Source organism: Nannospalax galili, unplaced genomic scaffold (assembly GCF_000622305.1).
Source record: "Nannospalax galili isolate Female #2095 unplaced genomic scaffold, S.galili_v1.0 scaffold63, whole genome shotgun sequence".
NCBI classification, from domain to species: domain Eukaryota; kingdom Metazoa; phylum Chordata; class Mammalia; order Rodentia; family Spalacidae; genus Nannospalax; species Nannospalax galili.
The window spans coordinates 7,919,968-7,940,357 of NW_008355272.1; the positions used below are offsets into that span (position 1 = coordinate 7,919,968).

At 41.6% G+C, this 20,390-nt stretch overlaps 1 long non-coding RNA gene across 1 annotated transcript in view; it reads right to left on the reverse strand.

The window, feature by feature from the left end:
• The window catches only part of LOC103749462, a 203,102-nt gene that overhangs the window by 150,264 nt on the left and 32,448 nt on the right, over positions 1-20,390 (reverse strand). Inside the window, exons 4-9 of the long non-coding RNA XR_607944.3 lie at positions 19,627-19,746; positions 14,015-14,169; positions 5,783-5,901; positions 3,435-3,730; positions 2,365-2,528; positions 500-633 (exon numbers count right to left, since the gene is read on the reverse strand). This is a non-coding gene — a long non-coding RNA (uncharacterized LOC103749462). The remainder of the gene's footprint in view (positions 1-499; positions 634-2,364; positions 2,529-3,434; positions 3,731-5,782; positions 5,902-14,014; positions 14,170-19,626; positions 19,747-20,390) is intronic.

Genomic DNA, 20,390 nt, shown 5'->3' on the forward strand with positions numbered 1-20,390 from the left:
TTTAAATAGAGCTGATAGTCACACCCTAACAGTTTCAGTAGAGTTTCAAATTATTCTTGTTCAAGAGCCTGCTATTGGTTTTATGGATAAAACTGGGCAGCATAGTAGGCAACTTTCTATCACTTGGGGGATCTGAATACCACCAGCAAGAAATCTGTATGCATGCAGATCAAGTAGGATAGCTTAACCTACTTAACCATGGGCATTCAACAAGGACGTCCTTGGCATGAAGTCAGCAATTTCCCATGTTACTCATTTAATAAGCTTTCTATCTTCAACAAGATAAAGGTTATGAAAAAGCCCGTAACCATCATAACAGAAAGTTATGTTAGAACCTGAATGGTGCTCCTTATTTTCATCCCTTTTCTGAAACCTACAAACTATTTAGCAGGTACATCTGTACTGTGTATGTCCGCAGAATCCCCACACTGCCGAGATAACCTATGTAAATGAAGGTCAGCTCGAGGTATGACAGGGGAGCTTCATCTTAGAGACCCACCGGCTCGTCCCGAAGACATTCTGAAGGATGCAGTGTGATAACCAGGTGCAGGTGAACAGAGCCTCTCTCCTCCCTGACAAAACTCATTAGGAGAAGGCATCAGCTCAGTGCTTCCTCTGGATGACATCCATGAGCTGTAAAGGCAGAGTATCACTTAGTAAAGGGAAGGGAAAAAGCGGGCAGCTATGCTTCTGCTATTTGGCTTACTGATTGATTAAATCAAAGAGGAAACTATAATTACCTCTGGTTCTGTCTGAACTGAGAGATTTCATCCACACAATCTTTTGTGCAGCAGGAATAAAGCTTTATTCCAAAGAAAACCCACTTTAAAATATCCCCAAAGAGATAAAATGCCTTCAAGATCCTGCAGTTCTTTAAAGCTTGCTAGGGGCCAAATCTTGCAATTAGAATCAGTCACTTTAAGTGTTGCAGTCATACAGTGCTAATAGATCACTTTATAATGTGAGCAGTTTTTAAAAGTTGTACTTAATTTTCCATTATTACCATATTGAATGCTGGTTGTGTCTGTCTGTTGCATTATGGATTCTGAAGCCCAGAAGGGGACAGAATGCTGCTATATGATGGCTCAGCACTGGCTTTAACTCTCAAAGACCTGAACTGGGACTCTAAAAAAGACCAGAGTTCAACTTTCTTCATAGATACACTTATTTTTTTTTCCAAACCAAATGAAGACTCCTTTTCTGTCTCAGAATTACTTTATTTTGAAAATATAGAGACTGAGGCAAAGCCACAGTGGCATTCATGCGCACATGTGACTATGTGTGTGCACATGCACACGAGTGTGTGGTTTTCTTTAAGAAAATGAAATGAACCAGAAAATAAGCCCTTAACAGTAACCCAAGAAATAAAACAAAATCATTTACAACACATGGGATTGTTGCAGGATATGTCAAGATTACATGGTTTAAGGGAACTATCCTGAGTATGGAAGCAATTATAATGAAATTCATGACTCATTAGCAAGAATTCCATATTGTGTTTCTCATTTCTGGGTCAATGTTACAAGCAAATATAGACTTCAGATTTAGATGTTTCATTGACTTCAGTGCTAAGTCTTAGACAGTTGGACCATACAAGGACAGAAAACAAAAGACATCAGGGTTTTGAAGTTCTTCATTCCTCAGATGTACATAATTGGGTCCTTGAGGTACATAAGAAAAAATAACTTCAAAAATGTAACAGTCAGCACTTAGTTGGCTAATGGAAGAGTTGTCTATATATGTAAAGTATGAATTGCACCGTGCAAATGTGTACTGCTGCATGTCTGTGGGGATTTTGTGTGCACTCTGTTTGGTATGCAAAATGGCTGGTGAACTCAAGTACCCAGTACTGTATGTAATGGGATCCAGATGTCTAACAGAGAGAGAAAAATATTTTATAGCAATAAATGTGACATTGACTCTTAAAGGCTTTGCTGTTTGAAACAACTTCCTAGTCTTCCTTTTCCTTACGTTTTAAAATAGTTTCAAGTAGACTGTTTAAGGAAATCATTTTCCTATTCTGAAAGAAAAAGTATTTAACTTGCCACTAACTTCCAAACTCCATACATAAGGAGAAATGATCTTGAAATGATAATTTTGGAATTTACTCATTTACCAAAGCATTGGACTCAACAATGCAATATATATTTTTTAAGGTAAATAAAGCATAATTCCTCCTGCCCTTAAGGAATTTAAAATACACTAGATGCGATAAGATGCACAACTGTTTGGGCACATGCTACAAGGAGGCCCTGGGAAAGAAGCACAAAGTGTTCTAGGAATTCAAGACAGGAAGAGGAACCCCCATGGCTGGAAGGTTCCATGAAGAGGCTCTCACTGGTCCATGATGCCAGACTTTCCCACCTCCAGCCACTCCTGTGTTCAGGCACTGAGGCTTCCTTGGGGGAGAATGTCCTCCCTCTTGCATGGTGGTGACAGCTGCCTCTCTCAGCATTCCTGCAGTCAGTCCCATGGCCGTCCCAACTGTGCCAGGCTAGATGCTCTGAAGCCCTGGTAAGCATAACACCCTGAGGGTAAAGTGGAAAATTCAACAATTAGGCTGTGATTCGCTTCCAGCTTTGTCACTTACTGGTTGTGGATGTCTCTTAACCCATCTCTCTCCACCTGCATTTTCTCATCTAGAATGGTGCTTCTTGTCTGTGACATAGGTTAGGCTTTAGCCATAGAATACATGGTGCGTGCACTGAGAGACATTCTTAGCTCTTATCAGCCATCAGCTAAATGCCCATGCTGTCCTAGTCTGCTTATCATTGTCCAAGCACCCTTCTGGGCTCCAGCCCATACTTTTCTCTGCATAGCAAATTCCTACTCACCCTACAGGTCTTCTCTCCAGAACTTTCTGAGCCTTCTCTGACACCCTGGGAACGAACAAGGGCTTCCTTCCCCCAAGCCCTGGCTGTAGCTCCCATACAGCAGGAAAAACTTCATAAAGCAGTCCAGGGTAAGACAGTAGGGCGTGGTAGGGGCTGCGGTTTTTTTAAAAAGGAAAACTTTATTTGCCAAAAAGTCAACCCCACTTCACTGCTGTCTTGGTAGAATGAAGTCTTGGTATTGCCAATTTTTCCATTTTTCTGAGGTAATACAGAAATCTTTACCTAAAAATCTCCTCTTAATCATTGTTGGAAACTAAAATAAAAAATAATAAAAAAAAAACAACTAAATTCTATCACTTAAAACCAAATAAAACAAAAACCCAGGCACTGAATGACAACTATGTAAACCTCAGTTCTAGAAATACTTAATTCTGGACTTCCTTACAAGTGCATACCTGATCCTAGAGGCGTCCCTTTCCCTTATAATTATTTGTACATCTACTTTCCAAGCACACCACATTCCTTCTAATCCAGAGCCATGTGGATTGTCTTTTCCTTTCCCAAGCGCCCAGTGCAGTGGTAGCTCAAGAAGTAACTCACAGGCCAGGCATGGTGGTGCACACATTTAATCTCAGCCTCTGGAGACCCAGGCAAGTGCATCTTCCTGACTTCAAGGCCAGCTTAGTCTATATAGTGAGTTCCAGACCAGTCAGAGAACACAGTGAGATCCTGTCTTGAAAACAAAGCAAGAACAACAAAAACCCACAGTGGCTCACTAAATTCTTATCAATATTCTTCCAAGCTGTGAAGCCAGGTCTGCTGGTGATTCCGGGCAGGACCAAGATAAAGATGTTCATATTCCAAATGGCTATATTGCTCTGAACATTTTATAAAATCTGTGAAGGAATTTATAGAAATCCCAGTCAGTCTCTGACTTCCTCAGAACCATCTGGAACTCTTCACCCAAGGACTACAAAGCCTCCACTATGGTTAGCAACCCTGGAGTCGTTTCTCCAAATGGAAATCTAATCCATAGGCTTTGTTTATATATGAACCTAATCTGTACTTGACATGGAAGTAAATAGCTAGATGATTTTAAATTTTACCTTAAGAAGTCCCAAATGCCATGTGACAGTGTTTTCATTTTCTTGGGAGTATAGACTACACCTTGGATGTGGAAGGGAATGCTCTGTCTTTAAAGCTACAGGGAAGACAGAGGTAAGGATGACAAAGGCTGAGGAGTGGGCAGCCTCAAGGAGTTGTAGCAGCAGGGATGATGGCGCCTCCCTAAAGCATTTCTTGTGCTCATGATCTTGGATCCGTTATTTCAGCTTTGGAGCATTTAGCTCAAGGAATAATAATGCACAAATATTCAGCTGTAAAGGTATTTGTTGCAGTTCTACTTAACCATGTTGAAAACAGAAGTGTTCTTGATAGAGAACTGATTTGTGGTTATTAATAATGCCAGGGGATGGGGGTATGGAGAGATGGCTCAGTGGTTAAGAGCACTGGTTGCTCTTTCAGAGGACCAAGGTTCAGTTCCCAACACCCATATGGTGGCTAACAACCATTCAAAACTCCAGTTCCAGATGACCCATCGCCCTCTTCTGGCCTCTTCACGTATTGCACAACAGGGGTGTACTTACATACATGCAGGCAAAACACTCATACACATTTTTTTTCTTTAGTTAAAGGAAGTTAATCTCACAGGGTCTGGGTGTGGTAGAGCATGCCTGTCAATCCTGTACTTGGGAGATGGAAGTGGGAGAATCAAAAATTCAAGGTCAACCTCTGCTACATAGCAAGTTTAAGGCCAGCCTGGGCTAGATGAGACTCTGTTTTAAAAAAAAAAACAAACAAACAAACAAAAAACCTAAATAAGTAGATAAATAAAAATTAAACCAATAATAAAAAGGCATGTGAAATATACAGACGTTTTCCTTCTGTGTCAATGTGTTAGAGTTTTAGGACTCATCGTATAATTTGGTCTTATAGTTTGCCCTTTTACAGATGAGTATACTGAGGCAAACAGTGTTTTACTTCACACGCAAAGGTGCATGAGGAACTCAGCACCCTTCCATACCACAGCTCAAGCTTCTCTCATTATCTATACTTGTACACAAATATCAGGATTCACAGTGGCCATTTTATCATCCTGAATTATAATCTGGATGACCATATGAATCACAGGCAAATTATGGTGTCTTATTCATTGAAAAAGCAGTTTATTTGAAAAAGCTGTCTTGAACAGGCCTTGTCAGATGGAAATATAAGAATCCCATACATTCTAAGACAGAGGCAAGGTAAGGATATGAGGCCGCCCAACAGAAATTCCTAATGGCTATTAGTGATGGGTTTGAGTACTTGCTCCTACAACTCTGCCTTTTCCTCAGCTTCTCCCTGTCTCTTCTGTTATCTCCTGCAAAGTTTCAAGTTTCCAGGTACAATGATTAATCTCACCTCCATAGGATGTATAGGTCCAGTCTCAGATACTGATTTAATCTCAAGGAAAGAACAGACACAAGCCCAGCTAGGGCCAGTTAGCTAGCTCTATTCCAGTCAGCCAGGGCCAGGCACTTAAGTTCTGTGGAACTGGTTCTACAAGCCAGCAAGTAGAGGAAAGTTCTGCTGGCCTAAGTCCCGGTGCTGTATTTTGTCTATAAAAATTGTCAATATGGAGTGAAAATGTTGAGAGGGGCCCACATCAAGGTAGTAACAATGTCTCTATCTATCATGTTTGTTTCACTTTTGCCTCCCTATGTGTCCTAAATTTTCAACAGCATATATATGTCCCTTTGTACTAAGAGAAAAGAAACCCAGCCTCCATGAAGATTAAAGGTGAATACCACCACGGGTGGCACTTGGAGACTAAAGGCCCAGATGAAAAGTGTTTTTAGTGGTGATGGAATGCAGGAAAGGCTTACCAAAGAAAAAACAGCAAACCTCACCTGAAGTCCTAGGATTAGAGCGAGCCCTCCTCCATAGGAAGATGTCAAAGCTGTACCTGGTGGAGATGGCTGGACACTGTGTACCAGGGCCTGATGTCCTCTGACTGTCTGGCCACTGTCTGCTAGGTTAAGACAGATGAGAGCAGAGAGGGAAAGCATAATACACATGGAAAATAAGACACTGTTCTAGAAGACAGGGGACAGGAGCCATTAAGGGGGAAGGCAAAATAAAATAAATATGTATTGCAAGCAATCAACTTAGGAATGAGATGAAAGGGTTCATCATTCTGCAATAAATAGAGAAGGAGACAAAAGCTAGTTTCTCATACACAGAAATAGAGGACATAGAGGCTAGCCTCCCATACACAGAAATAGAGAAGGAGACAGAGGCTAGCCTCTCATACACAGAAATAGAGGAGACAGAGGCTAGCCTCTCATACACAGAAAGGATGAAATCATGGTCACAGGACATTCAGGGACAGGGAAGATTTTCACAACTGTAGTTGAATAATGCATTCAAAAGAAAAAGCAGTTGGTGGAACCCAAATGAAGGAGGGAAAGAGCAGTAACAAGCATGTAAGTTACTTTGAACATACACATAGGCTTGAAGAAAGCTGGCTGGAACACCTTCTCCAGAGTTAGAGGATATTAGCCTCTGTGTCTCTGCATCCTGATGGCCTTCAGGTCTCTCCAGTGCTAAGTGCCCACAGGTCTCATGGTGTTATGCTTATGACCTTTATGCATTAAAGTGTTTTTGTCTTTTTGAGTCAGTCTTGCTATATATAGCCCAGGTTAGCCTCAAACTCAAGATCTTCCTGTCTCAGCCTCCTCAGTGCTATGATTATAGGTGTGTATGACTCCATACAGCTATACCCTGTATACACTCAGTTATCACCTCATTCCCCTGCAGATGAAAGTTTCGTTCTTTTCCACTGAACATACACCAAATTCCATTTTTGTCTTTGAAGTGCTAGGGATGGAACATAGGACCTTGTGTATGCTGGACAAGTGGTGTACCACTGAGCTATAATCCCAGTCTCTTACTATACATTTATAGTTCCAAGTAGGCAGATACTCTTGGAGTTTTGGAGTTGGGGGTAGCTGATATCCTGGGTAGATAGCTTAGAAGTTTTAACATGTATACAAGTGCTATAGAACGTCTCAATTCTAGAGGTGCCCACCCCTTGAAACTGAGCTGATCTTATGACAGGTGAAACGATGGGGTATATAACTCAGCTACACCAAAGGGATGATTCCGTTTCTATGTTGTTCTCTTAGGACATTCATTTTTGGAATCCTAAGAAACCATGTAAGAAGCATAAGGCTGAGATGCTGAGGAGGCTCAAGCTGTGGGGAATGACCTCATTTTGTTGTTTCACCAAACATCCTCAGCCCAGGTTGCAGCAGTGGCCAGCCAGCATCAAGCATCAGATACATGAGGAAGAAAGCCTTAGAGAAGCCAGCGTCTGCCACCTGCCAGCCTCAACCTCATGAAAGACTTAGGAGACCACCCAGCTGATCCAGGTTGACACTCAAAACCATGATTAAGCATGATACAGTGAAAGCTTTGGTTTTACATTAGTAAGTTTTATGGTGCTGTAAAGAGGTCAGACATACTTGGTTCTCAGTAAAGATTTACTAAATTTATTTCCAAAGCAAACAGGGAAGTCAACTTTGTCTGGACTTTTTTCTCCTTTTTGTCTTCTATTGTTTTTTATTCTCTTTCTGTCTCTCTCTCTCTGTCTTTCTCTATATATCTGTCTCTGTCTCTGCCTCTCTCTCTGTCTCTCAATCAAGGTCTCCCTCTCTCTCCATACTTATATAAAAAAGTCTCCGATTTCTCTTTGTATGTGTGTGTGTGTGTGTGTGTGTGTGTGTGTGTGTGTTCACAAAGAAACTCCATTTTAAAAGAGCCTAACTAGTCTCATTTCCCTTTTCTTTGCTGACTTCATTCCCCCTCTCTAAAGTATCTTTGAATCTTCTGTGTAGTTTTTAGGTCATAAAATCAGGAACAAGATACTCTGCCCCAGTGATGCTCTTGGCTCTGAGGTCACCTCATCTGGAAGGCACTGTTGTTTTTGGCCACCTTTGCCTCTTCTCTTCTTGTCTGTGTTCTGCCCATCTGCTGCAGGAACTCCCACTCCCTTTCCTGGGGAGTCCAGGAGGTCTGCAGACGGCAGCTGCATCAAGAGTCTTGGGAAGGCAGCAAGCAGGGTGGTCAGAAGAGCTTCAAACCAGGCAGTGTAGGTGGCAAGGCTCAGACACGGTGGCCTAGAGATCTGCCTGGCTTCAAGGGGGAGTGACTCACAATGCTGGCTGAGCAGCTGATAAAGCATAAAGACTGAAGGACATGCAGAAAATGGACCAGCGATTTTCCTCCACCCCCTGTGTGGAGGGGAGTCTACCTCCAAGGGGTGTGCTGGATCACCACCTTGGAGGGTCAGCCCACAACAAGCCTATGTGAGGACTTGTCAACACATCCAGGCCCCTGCACAAGCACACTCGATGCAAGATGAGCACAGGATGCCTCAGTAGAGGAATGAAGAAGCTACCCCAGGGACAGCAAAGACAGTACTAAAAGGACCGTGTACAGGGTTGGCTGGCCAAGCTAGCAGCAGGCAAAACCGTGTCATCTCAGGTCAAGGAGAAAGCCCCACAGCCCAAAATAGCTGCCCTCCTGAGTTGCCAGAGCATCTAAAATTATACTATTGAAGATTTATTCCTCTGCACACCTCACTTTGGTTGGGGTTGACCTGGGAGGGACCCACAGAATGTCTTCACATAAAGGTGCAAAAGGCCTGACAGTCCCACACAGTTATTCAGGGCTGGGAAAGGAGAGAGGTGTTGAAAGGGCAGGAACCAGGCAGAGGAAGTGCCTGTGAGGGACAGCAAAGGGCAACTTCTCCTATTTCAGACTTTCACCCAGAAGGAGCTTGACCCGCAGCTCCATCCTACAACAGAGGCCCAAGCAATTTGCCAGTAAATTTGAACCATGCGTGTAAACAATCCTAATAATTTATTCCTTGAAATGCCTTTATAATGCATTATTATGCAGAGCTGCACATGCCTCTACTTCAAATTGCCTCAGTGGAAAAAAAAGAAGTACATTAAGGGGCAATTAAAAAGAATCACGAGAGGCTACATGAGGAAACCATATATGCCTACCATACTGGAACTTGGTGGGAGAAAGCCAAGCTCAGGTAATGAGGCCAAAGTCTGGTTTCCAGGGGCAAATTCCCTCAGAAATTCAAGTGAAGATTCTGTCTTTATATGCAGACGTTCAGTTAACCTGACCCCAGAAGATTAAGCAGTAAACAAAATAAAAGCAAACAATTGCTATTTGAAATCTACCTCCAGTCCATTGTATCAACAAACAAGAACTCTATGCCATGTGATTCCATTTTTAAAATCCTTAAGAAATAAGACTACAATCTTGAGAAGATGAGTTCTCCCTGTCTATGTCAGCTCTAAGGCAGAGTGCTAGCAGGATGTCACTGGTGGGCTGTCAGTAGAGGCAGAGTTAAAATAAGGAATTGAGAAAGGTGGGAAGAATGAAAGACTGGATACCCAGTGCACCTGTGGATAGGGCTTATGGCCCATGCCTAAGGTATATCCTCTGTAGGAACAACCACTTGCAAGAATAACCAGTCTCAGAGCTGGGGCTGTAGTTTAGTTGGGAAAATACTTGCCTAGCATGCACAAAGTCCTGAGTTCTATCTCCAGCACTGAATAAATGGGAGGGGCAGTACACAGCAGACAACTAGACAGGTGGATGCAGAAGGATCAGGAGTTCAAGGTCATCCTCAGCTATGTAGTGAGTTTATGCAAGCCTGAACTACGTGAGACCGTGTGTAGAAAACAGTATGAAAACAAAACCAAATTTCTAGACCATTTATGCCACTCGACAGCTTATACAGAGTTTCCACATAATGTTATCTAAATTCTCAAAACCCAGGAAGGAAGCAAACGTTCTTACTTTTATGAAGAATTAGAGCACTAGGCAGCCTACAGAAGGTCATGAAGCTGACTAGTCAGGAGCTCAAGTCCTGCAACTGGACTCTCCCGAGCTAAATCCCTTGCTCTTTCTACTCTTAACACTCTTCAGTGTTACAACAAGCATTGGAGATTCATTACTCCTGAATCTACTGAGTCATTTTCTATAGGATCTTTTTAACTGAGACGTCCTTCACAACCTTGATTCATTCACATGCTCAACAAATGATGGAACCACATCTACTGCTGGGTGCTTGCTTGCCTTCATGAGATGTCACACAGATGACTCAGTCACTGGGCCCAGCTGCCCTTTTTGCAGTTTGCATCTAACCCCATGGCCTAAGGTGGCCCTGGCATCCTTTCCCTTCACTCTTTGAACTATCCTATAACATAGTCATCCTTCAGTATCATGGTGATTAGTTCAAAAGCCTCCAAAGACCCAAAGTCTCACAATATTCAAGTCCCTTTATTACACGGTATGGAATTGCATATAACTTAGGTAATTGGAGCATGTACTGTAACCATTTCTACATAACTTGCAATACTTAATGCAATGTAAAAGCTATATAAATAACTATTGTGCTACGTTGTTGAGAAGAAAATGGTAAGAAACCAAGTCTGGTTCTATTTGAGGAGGCAAGTGGAGCCCATGGCTATGGAACCATCCAAAACTGAATTTCATATATTTACTCACTATTTTACTGCCAATTTCCCTCTCTAGGAAAATCATGTCCCTCTGAACAATGTGTCAGTCTTATTCAAAGCTGTCTCTCCAAAACTGAAGCAGGTCCTACACAAATAAGTACTCTGTAAATATTTGTCTAATAAATTACAATGAACACTAAGGAAAGTTTTTTGGCCAATGTTTGCTATGTGTCTCAAGTAGCATAAAACCACTTATTCAAATCATTTCACTTTTCACTATTATAAGGGACAAAATATAGAGAGAAGACAGGGTTTTTTGTTTTGTTTTGTTTTGGTCTTTTTGAGACAGGGTCTCCCTGTAGACTCAGTTGTCCTGGAACTCACTATGTAGACCAGGCTAGCCTTGAACTCATAGAGATCTGCCTGCCTCTGCCTCCCGAGTGCTGGGATTAAAGGCATGTGCCACCGTGCCGAAGACAGGGTTTTAATAATAGTTAAGAAAATGCTGGGGAGAATTAAAGCTCAGTTTGAAATGTCTTTATCCTGTGCCACTTATGGCAAGAGCAAGAGCCACATTGCAACTTTAAAAGGCAACAAATTTAAAGGAATAAAGGAAATACTTTTTAAAGCAGCATTTAATCTACCTTTGGAATTCACTGCTGCAGGATATTATTGAAGTAAATAGTCTAGCAAGATTCAAGAAAGGATTAGACATTTATATGGATAGGAATAATATTGGCAGTTACACTAACTAGGTTAAAAAGTTACAAGGCATGTCCGTCCTGGGCTCCAGGGCATAACTGTTCACCAGCTGAAGTGAGGAAGGAATTTCCCCTGTTGATCCAGCCTTGTGTAATTGACCAGATGCATGAATTCCTGTATTTTTGCTGTCTTCTGTAACGTAGGCAGAGACCACTGCCGAGGGAAAGTTCCTGAAATAGACAGCCAAGTGACTGCTAAGTGTGGCATAGAGAGTGCACATGGAGTCTTTGCATTTTAGCAGGATGTCACTGGTGGCCTTTTAGTAGAGGCAGGGTACCTGAGAATTTTTTTCAATTTCAGGAAATGGAAATGGTAAAAATAATTTCCATCCTTGAGATGATGAAAACATCTCATACGATGAAGTCATGAGCCGGTCATAATTTCATTAGGAGCACGGGGGAGAGCTCCAGGAGGCTGCCAGCACACATCCAGAACCCTGTGCATCAGGTCCCTCTTGGAATCTCATGCATGGCATCATCCACCCCGTTTTTGTGTCGTCTAAAGCTGTTATGTCTTACACGTGCACTTAACACAGATATATTTAACCAAAATCCCTTTCCTCTGGTGTGCTAAGAAAAACCACTCAAAAGACCGTCCATTCACCTTGCTAAGCTTTATTCTTTGGCACAGAATCAATTACGCTGCCAGGCAAAAGCTTTGTTGATACTGCTGTGTACTTTTTTACTTTCCCATGGAAAACCTGAGGGCAGGTTTTAGCTGTGAACTTAAACTCAAATGTCCAAATAAACATGACTTTATGTGAAAGAATGTTCTGAAGGGGCGGTGAGATGGCCCAGCAAGTAAGATGCTTGCCATCAAGCCTAAAGAACAAAATGCGATCCCCAGACCCACAGGTGAAAGGACAGAACCGATGTCCAAAAATTGTCCTCTGACCTCCCCAGAAATAAATAACTAAAATGTAATATAAAATAGGATTTAAGCATTTTAAAAACATCGTACCATGGTGGGCATGGTCTCACACACCTTAATGCCACTACTCAGGAGGTAGAAGAAGGTGGATCTCTGTGAGTTCCTGGTCTATATAGTAAGTTTCAGACTAGCTAAAGGCTACAGGAAGACCCTGTCTCAAAAACAGAAACTAAGAATTGATATCACAAGGAAAATGCTGAAACGTATTATCATTCTTACGTTATACTTCAGTCATCCAGGAGTAAAAGACATTCTGAAGAAACTACCCATGCTTGAACTGTTAGGAAAAGGACCTCGCCACTAAACTGTCTCATAAAAATATTCTGCAAGCCAAACTAGAAAAGGAAGCTTTAACTTAAAACCCTCAAACCAGCAATGAATCTTAAAGTAAATAGATATACCGCAAGATGTTACTGATATATATTTTTTTCTGGAGAAATAAACCATAAATTCCATGAATAGTTTCAGATATGTTCTCACACAAAGTAAGTTTTTAAAAAACACTGTTCTAGACCTCAGCCAAAAGAAACTTCTCAAACAATCTAGACACAGTCTTTTCAAAGACCTTTGGACCACAAGTATGACTTCTTCCTTTGAGCTTCCTTTCAATTGGCAGGATATCAATTAGAATCTCATAGCTGAAGATCATTCATGTAGTGCTTAAATCTCATCCAGAGGAAAGGCTTTAACCATTGAAGTCTGCTATTGGCTGTTTTGCTAATTACTAATTTGTTAATTAATAATTTTGTTCATTGTAATTTGTTAGTTGCAGGTAAGACTGTAAGTTTGGCTGTTCTCTCTGGACTTAAGCTTTCCTGTTTGCTTTTTTACATGGCTATTATAAGAATATAAGTAGTCTCAAAACAATTTTTTAAAGATTTAAGGGCTAGGATGTAGCTCAGGTAGCCAGTGCATGCATGAAGCCCTAGATTTGTTCCCCAGCACTGCATAAATTTGTCATGGTGTAGTCACAGTACCCAGGGATGGAGGCATGAAGATCCAAAGTTAGGGTCCTCCTTGGCAATTTTGCAAGTTTGAGGCCAACCTGAGATACGACCCCATCAAAGAAGAAAGGGAAGGAAGGAGATAGGGAAGGAAGGAAAAAAAGAAGGAAGGAAGGAAGGAGGGAGGGAGGGAGAAGGAGGGAGGGAGGGGGGAATAGTGAGGGAGAGGAGGGAGAAAAGTAAAGGGAGGGAGGAAGGAAGGAAGGAAGGAAGGAAGGAAGGAAGGAAGGAAGGAGAAAAAGAAAATTGGAAAGGGAAGGAAGGGACGGAGGGAAGAAGGGCGGGAGGAAGGAGGAGAGGGAAAGAAAGGGGAAGGTAGTGAGATATATGTTAGTGTAGTTGCTGGGTTTTGCCGAAGATCCCTATCACAACAATATGGGCACATCTATTTCACTGCTCCTTACTGAGAAACGAAAATTAGTATAAATAAGGGTTAAAAGAAAATAGGAAAAAAGCAAGAAGAAAGGGAGGCCTGAAAGGAAAAACAGGAAAAAACATTAACTTTAAAAAGACAGTGTGCTCGGAGGCTTTCATGTGTTTCCAGATCTAGGGGGAAGAGTCTGTGACTAGCACAAATTCCCATTTGCATGCCCTGGGCCGGGTTCCTCCCCAGTGCTTTCTCACAGTAAAGTACTGCACCTCTAAGAAAAAATCTCAGGGTAAGGGAGATGGTACCGTGATAAGAAGGCCTACTGAGTAAGCAGGAGGACCTGAGTCAGGCCGTGTTGGCCTGTAATCTCAGCCCTGGGGGTAGGGGTGAGGTACAGGACAGGAGGTTGTAGGAATGTGAGCTATAGGGAGGCACGCTGATAGCCTTTCTTCACTCCCACTCACAGGCATACACCACACATGCCCACACACAATAAAAAAGAAAAGCATTTATCCTGTCGTGACTAACCTTATTACTTCCTGGCTGCATGAAGTCAGACGGGAAGCGTGGTTTCTTGGTCTTCTGTCAGATGTCCAGTCCTCTCTATGAAAGCTAGTGGCTCCGCTGTTTACCGGCGACATAATGATGGCGCCCACATGATCAATCCCAAGGGGAAATGGGACCTGGTGAAACCAACATACAAATATTTTCCTGCGAGGTGGAATAAGAGAGCGTGGCACAGCCCACATGTGACCACAAGTCACCGGAGGCGTAACCCGATGAGGCCTATCACTTGAGCTCTGAAGGGATAATCTGTAGGAGCAGTTGGTTTGTGCAGCTTTTCAAGAGCCTTAAATAATACCTGGCTTTGTGGGGAGAAAAGGAGAAGAAAAAGAGAGCACTTGGGTGTTCAGTGCTGAATTTACTGTCTGGGAAAGGGAGAAGGCAAACAATGCTGAAATAGAAGTTTTCTGACAGGAGGAAATCAAATAAATGGTTTCCTTCATCTGCACAAGGACATCCTGCTCATACTAAGCCTGAACTCAAGTGCGGTCCACACAAACTTTGTTTTAGAAGATGCCTGGCCCTCCTGCTCATCCACGTCTGATGAGAAATCTCTTTGAAGCTGATGTGAGTGTCGTGGTTCATTCAGGAGTTTCTTCTTGCTCCATCATCACCCTGAAACACTCACAGGAAAGCCTCAAATCATAGGTGGGCTTTGCACATGATATGGCAAAAATCCCAGGGTCAGATGCTAGCTGAAAGCCTTGTGAGGATCAGATGCTCCAGCATGGGAACCATTAGTGTGGCTTTGTGTCCTGGCTCCACTGACCTCTCCACACCTACCCAAGGAGCACAGCAACAATCAGGGACCATGGTGAGAGGAATATGGATTCCCATCAGTGACTGCCTAGGTAACCCTATGCAAGCACTTAACCTCTTTAGACCCCTGCCTCCGATTTCTTTAATGGAGACAGTAATAAGTGCATGACAGAGTTATGGGGAGGGAAATACCAGCTCCTGGTACAAGGGAGACTTTGTGTATACATACTGTATGCAAATGCACATGTGCATGTGGGACTTTTTGAAAACCAATGGCTCCTCTCCATCTTCATAGCTCACAAGGTGAATTCTGAACAGTCAATCAAGAAAGGAAGGAAAGAAACATATTTTCTTCTCCAACAAGTAAAAGCAATTAAACGTCAAATATTAACTGTTCCTGGGAGTAAATTTTTTTAATGGGTTAAAGGCTCGGCCATTATAGACCTCCAATATGTAATTTCTAAGAAAGGACCAGGTAATATATTTTTTTTAATTAAGTGGAAGATAAAATGCTGGAACGATGTATCCCTTCAGAAAGCACTTTTTTATCCATTTTCAATGGCTTCCAATTGCATCATGCCTTTTAAGAGGCCCAATTTGTTTAACAGCACTTTATTTTAAACCTTCACTTGTGAAAAGCATTGATTTATGATACCGCTGATTAAAGCCACGGTGTCTGAAGCAATAATGATTTCAATTACAGAACTTCCACCAGTGTGCATTATTCTGATTTTCTCTCTGTTCATACCACGTTTTTATTCACTAAAGAAGGGGGTCTGAGTAGATGATGTAATTTTAAAAAGTCCCTGGACTAATTTAATATCCGAAAAGAGTGAATGGACAGATGGACTGATGTCCCATTTCGGATGATGGCAATGTATTGTATTTTAATATGCTCTGACAAACTCCTGAACAGCTCCCTGGTGAGCTCCTACCCGATATCATTAGGGTTATTTAGTGCTTCAATCCCACTCAATCCTCACTGGAGCCACAGTGAAGTAGGAGGAACGTGCACACTAGATTCACTCCAAGCCTAGTATTTAGAATCGTGCTTTCTCTTTTCATTGGGCTTGAGGAAATGATTTAGCTCACATTTGGATCTTTAACTTGCTCAAATCCAATGAAAACACATACACTGAACACTTGTCAGTTCTAAGGGCCTGTGTTGCTCAACTTTACATTGCTCTAACAAAATACCTGAGAAAATTAACTTTTAAGGAAGAAAGGTTTATTTTGGCTCACGGTTTTATCAGTGTCAGTTCATGATCATGTCCTGTTGCTTTGGGCTTGTGATGGTACAGAACATCGTGGTAGGAACATGTGTCAGAGGAACCTGATTTCCATATGGCCCCTGAAAGCATACAGAGAGAGGAACAGAGACAGACAGACAGACAGACAAAGACAGAGACAGACAGAGGCAGATAGATAGAAAGGCAAGCCTTCCAGTGATCTCACTTCTTCCCACTAGGCCCCACCTCCTAAGTGCTACATAACTTGCCAATGGTCACATGATTTAAAGACTAAGCCCTGCACAACACAGGCCTTTAGGAGACACTCCAGATTCAAACTATAGCAGAGTCCTAAAAGACCAAAGCCAGCCCAAAACCATGAGCAGGGGAATGCTACCCATGCATCAACGCAGCATGTGACCTAACAGAGGGGCCATAATGAAGATATTCCAAATCCACACTGTGCTAGCAGACTCTTGAGACAATGCGTTGTAAGGAGTTGAGATTTCTCCAGGAATCTCATACAGGGGCAAAGAAAAAGCCTAGGAGCCTGGAGCCAATCAGAGGGGGAGCTTGTCTTCCAGAAATTTCACACAGGTTTGACAATTTGGTTGTAGGAGAGACTGGAGTTCTAGCAATGATGACCAGAGAAACCACACCTTGACCAGACTGATTAGCCATGCATCTATCTTGCCCTCTTTTTAAACCTAAACCTCTGTAACCTTAAAGGCAAGGGGTGGGGTGGGGAGTGTCACTGGACATCTTTGTCCCTCTTCACAGTGTGGCCACATTGAATAAATTTCCTTTTATTGCTTTGACTGTTACTTTTTCTCTTTAATTATTTATTGAGGATAAGTGACAATCTTGGTTTGTTAGGGCTTCCAAGGTTCAAACTCTGACCCTACCTCCAGTCACATTTTAAAAATTATTTTATTTATTGAGGTTTTTTAATCTTATCAATATTTTGATTTATTTATTTTTTTAATTATTTAATAACCATGTGATCAGAAGAAGCATTTCATTACAGCATTAACATAGTCAATAACAATTTCCAGAGCAAAGATGCATCTCTTTCAAAATTGGCTGTAAATTTTCAGGTTCACTGTTGAAGTAATACAGTTATACAATATTGAACTCAGAATAAACCCTATAAGACATAAATTTGAATGAGGTTTTAACCTTTAAAAAAGATCCCCATTTCATTTTAAAATATACTGTTTCATACAGAAAAACTCATTTTTAATGTCACCAACACTTAGATGTTTGGACATGCATCTCTAATCTCTATGTATCTTATTATTACTAGTCACTGTCGGTTACTTTCTGAGAGCCACCTGAGCATGGATATAAAGTCATCAGGTAGATTTCAATGGTAATGTGTTTCACCTCTACTAATTAACATGGAGCACATTTTTATGCTTCTTCCCCAAATATAACTCTTTTTTAATTTGTTGAATTTTTATGTTATTGTTTTTTTATTTTATGTGTATGAGTGTATTGCCTACATGTGTGTAAGTACACCCATGTTGTGCAAAGCCTGCAGAAGCCAGAAGAGAGCATCAGATGCCCTGAAACTGGAGTTACAGACAGTTGTTAGCTGTCATGTGGGTGCTGGGAATCGAACCTGGGTCCTTTGGAAAAGCAGCAAGTGTTCTTAATCACTGAGTCATCTCTCCAGTCACATCTTTTTTAAGAAAAGTTTCACTGTATAGCTCGGACTAGCCTCAAACGTATTGTGTAGGCCAGGATGGCCTCAAACTCCCAATCCTGCCTCAGGCTCCCAAGCGCTGGGATTATAGGCATGCCTCGCCACTTCTGGCCCATGATTCACACTTATGAAAGGTGACAGACAGTAAAGGCAGGCTACTCCTGATTCCCAGAAATATGAACCACAGAACCATACCTTCAGATGTTTCAAAGAAAACCAGAAATTCATATTGTTATATGAAGGTAAAGTTTCTTGATTTTTAAGTTCGGCAAAATACTAGCCAAATGCAGCCTAAAACTGTCTCTGAGGTTCTTCCTCAGTGCACAAGTGGTTAATCCTTCCAGTTACTGGAAGATGCTCTGCTATAACTCAAAAATTAACAGAGTGGGGTTGGGGATATGGCTCGGTGGGTAAGAGTGCCTGCTGCACAAACACGAGAACCTGAGCTTGGATCCTGGTACCCACATAAACAGTTGAGTGTAGTTGCATGTGTCCCTATAACCCCAGTCCTGTAGGGGACAGCGACAGGAAAATTGCTGGGGCTTGATGGCTGTTAGCCTAGCTCCAGTTTCAGAGACCCTGTCTCAAAGGATAGAGAAATAGTGCAGGCTACCCAACATCCTCCTCTGATCTCTGCACCTGTGTACACATGTCTATATACATTACATTTACACACGTGCATACATGTTGTCACTCATACACATTACACACAAATACACACATTCTATCATACACAGACACACAAAGTTAATAAAGTATTTTTATTCTGCTGCTTCAAAAACAGTTAGAGGACTCTGTTATGGACCCAAAAGCAGGTGGCAAGTACTTGGGCTGCAATACAAAAAAACTCGAAAAAACAAACAAACAAAAAAACGATACCCATTATTCACCTCAGAGGAACTGGTGTTTGTATCTATATGAACTATGAAGGATTTGAGGGTTTGAAAATTTTTTAATGCAACCTAACATTGAAGTCCAATCTATCACATTTATTTTTAGGTAAGAACCTCCTCTGCTACCCTTCAAATAAATTAGTTTGTTCCTATGCTCTGATTTGAAACCCCATTTTAATTTGAGAACTAGTCCTGTGAATATGCAAGTCCATGTAGGATACATTGCCATTAAAATCCCCAACAGCAACTGGAAGGGAAAATTCCAATCACACCTTGATAGAGTTTTTCTCTGTCAAATCAATGTTACAGATTTCTTAATTACTCACTGATATTAACTAGGCCCTTCCACAATTTAAATCTAGTTCTTAATCTCCATGATTCTACGTGCCATACTTTCTACGAGTGCTGGTCAGCTAAGGCTGTACACATTAATCTTTCCAGAAAATTATCTTTGCATTTTTTTTGAAGGACTAGATGCCCCAAGACACAAATAAAAACATTCAGGCCCAGTCACTGATTTTTGTAGCTTACCCACTTGAAAATTATGTCCAAAATTGCTTTTTGGAAGAAAATCAGATCATGGTTAAGATTCTATTCTTATTAAACTTTTGTGATTATTTTTCAGACTCTTCCTTGAAATGCTTCAGAGTGCTCCTCATTGAATTGTGTGTGGGCTCCCTCTTTTCCTTGCAAATCTATTCGTTACCTCCTGTGGGCTTATTACCTGAAGTAAAAGCTCTCAAACATCACCCCTGTGAGCAGGACTTCAAAAAAGCCAGCACAGGTGGCACACTGGCTGAACTGATCTGAACACAGCATCTGATCCATTCTCTACTTTAATAATGGGCAATCATAGAGCTCATATCTTTATCTGCATAGCATTGCCAGCCATACCCTTGCACACTACTGTCTTTCCTTCCATCCATCCCCATAGTGACCCCTGAGCATCTTCCCAGTGTGCATTCAATCATAACTCACAGACTCTACCTGCTTTGGGAGCTAAAGGTTGTAGAACAGCTGAACCTTCTGGCTTCATGTACAGGGCTGACCAGTCTTACAAGATCATTGACTTTCTTAGATGTCTCTTTGGTGAGTCTTCTTCAGAGCCTTCATGTGAAAAGAGAGAGAGAGAGACAATTGACCAAGGAGAAGTGACTTGCCCAATGTGCACTGCTTCCCTGTGATTTCTGGTCTCCTGCTCATTCCTTTTTCTCACAGCCATCACTGACATGATTCTTAAAGTAGAACTTTACTTCGGCTTCACCATCAGTACTAATTTATTGGAAATACTACACATGCACGGTAGCAGTGCTCTAAGACTGCTGGGGAATTCAGAGCAAAGAATCAAGTCCAAAGAGCTGATGTGATACTAAGTTCACTCCAGGCATCAGCAGTCATACTTACTCCTAGTCACGCTGCTGGAATGGTTAGGCATCCTCACACACATATTTAAAATACTAGCTACAGTTTACATGTATTTCCAATACCCTTGTAGACCAATAATGTTCAATAATCTGAGCTGAAACTATAAGTGGTAATCAAACCCTTTACAGAAGTAAGTTCCAAGGTTTTATTTATTTATTTATTTATTTAATGTGGTCTTCCAGGAAGCAGCCTCTGGACATAACTACAGAAAATTAACACAATAAGTAAAGCATTATAGAACAGCTATTAACTGATTATGCTAATAAAAACCAAATGGGGGCCTCAATTCTGCCCCTGTGAGAAGGCAAGACAGATAAAATAAACAA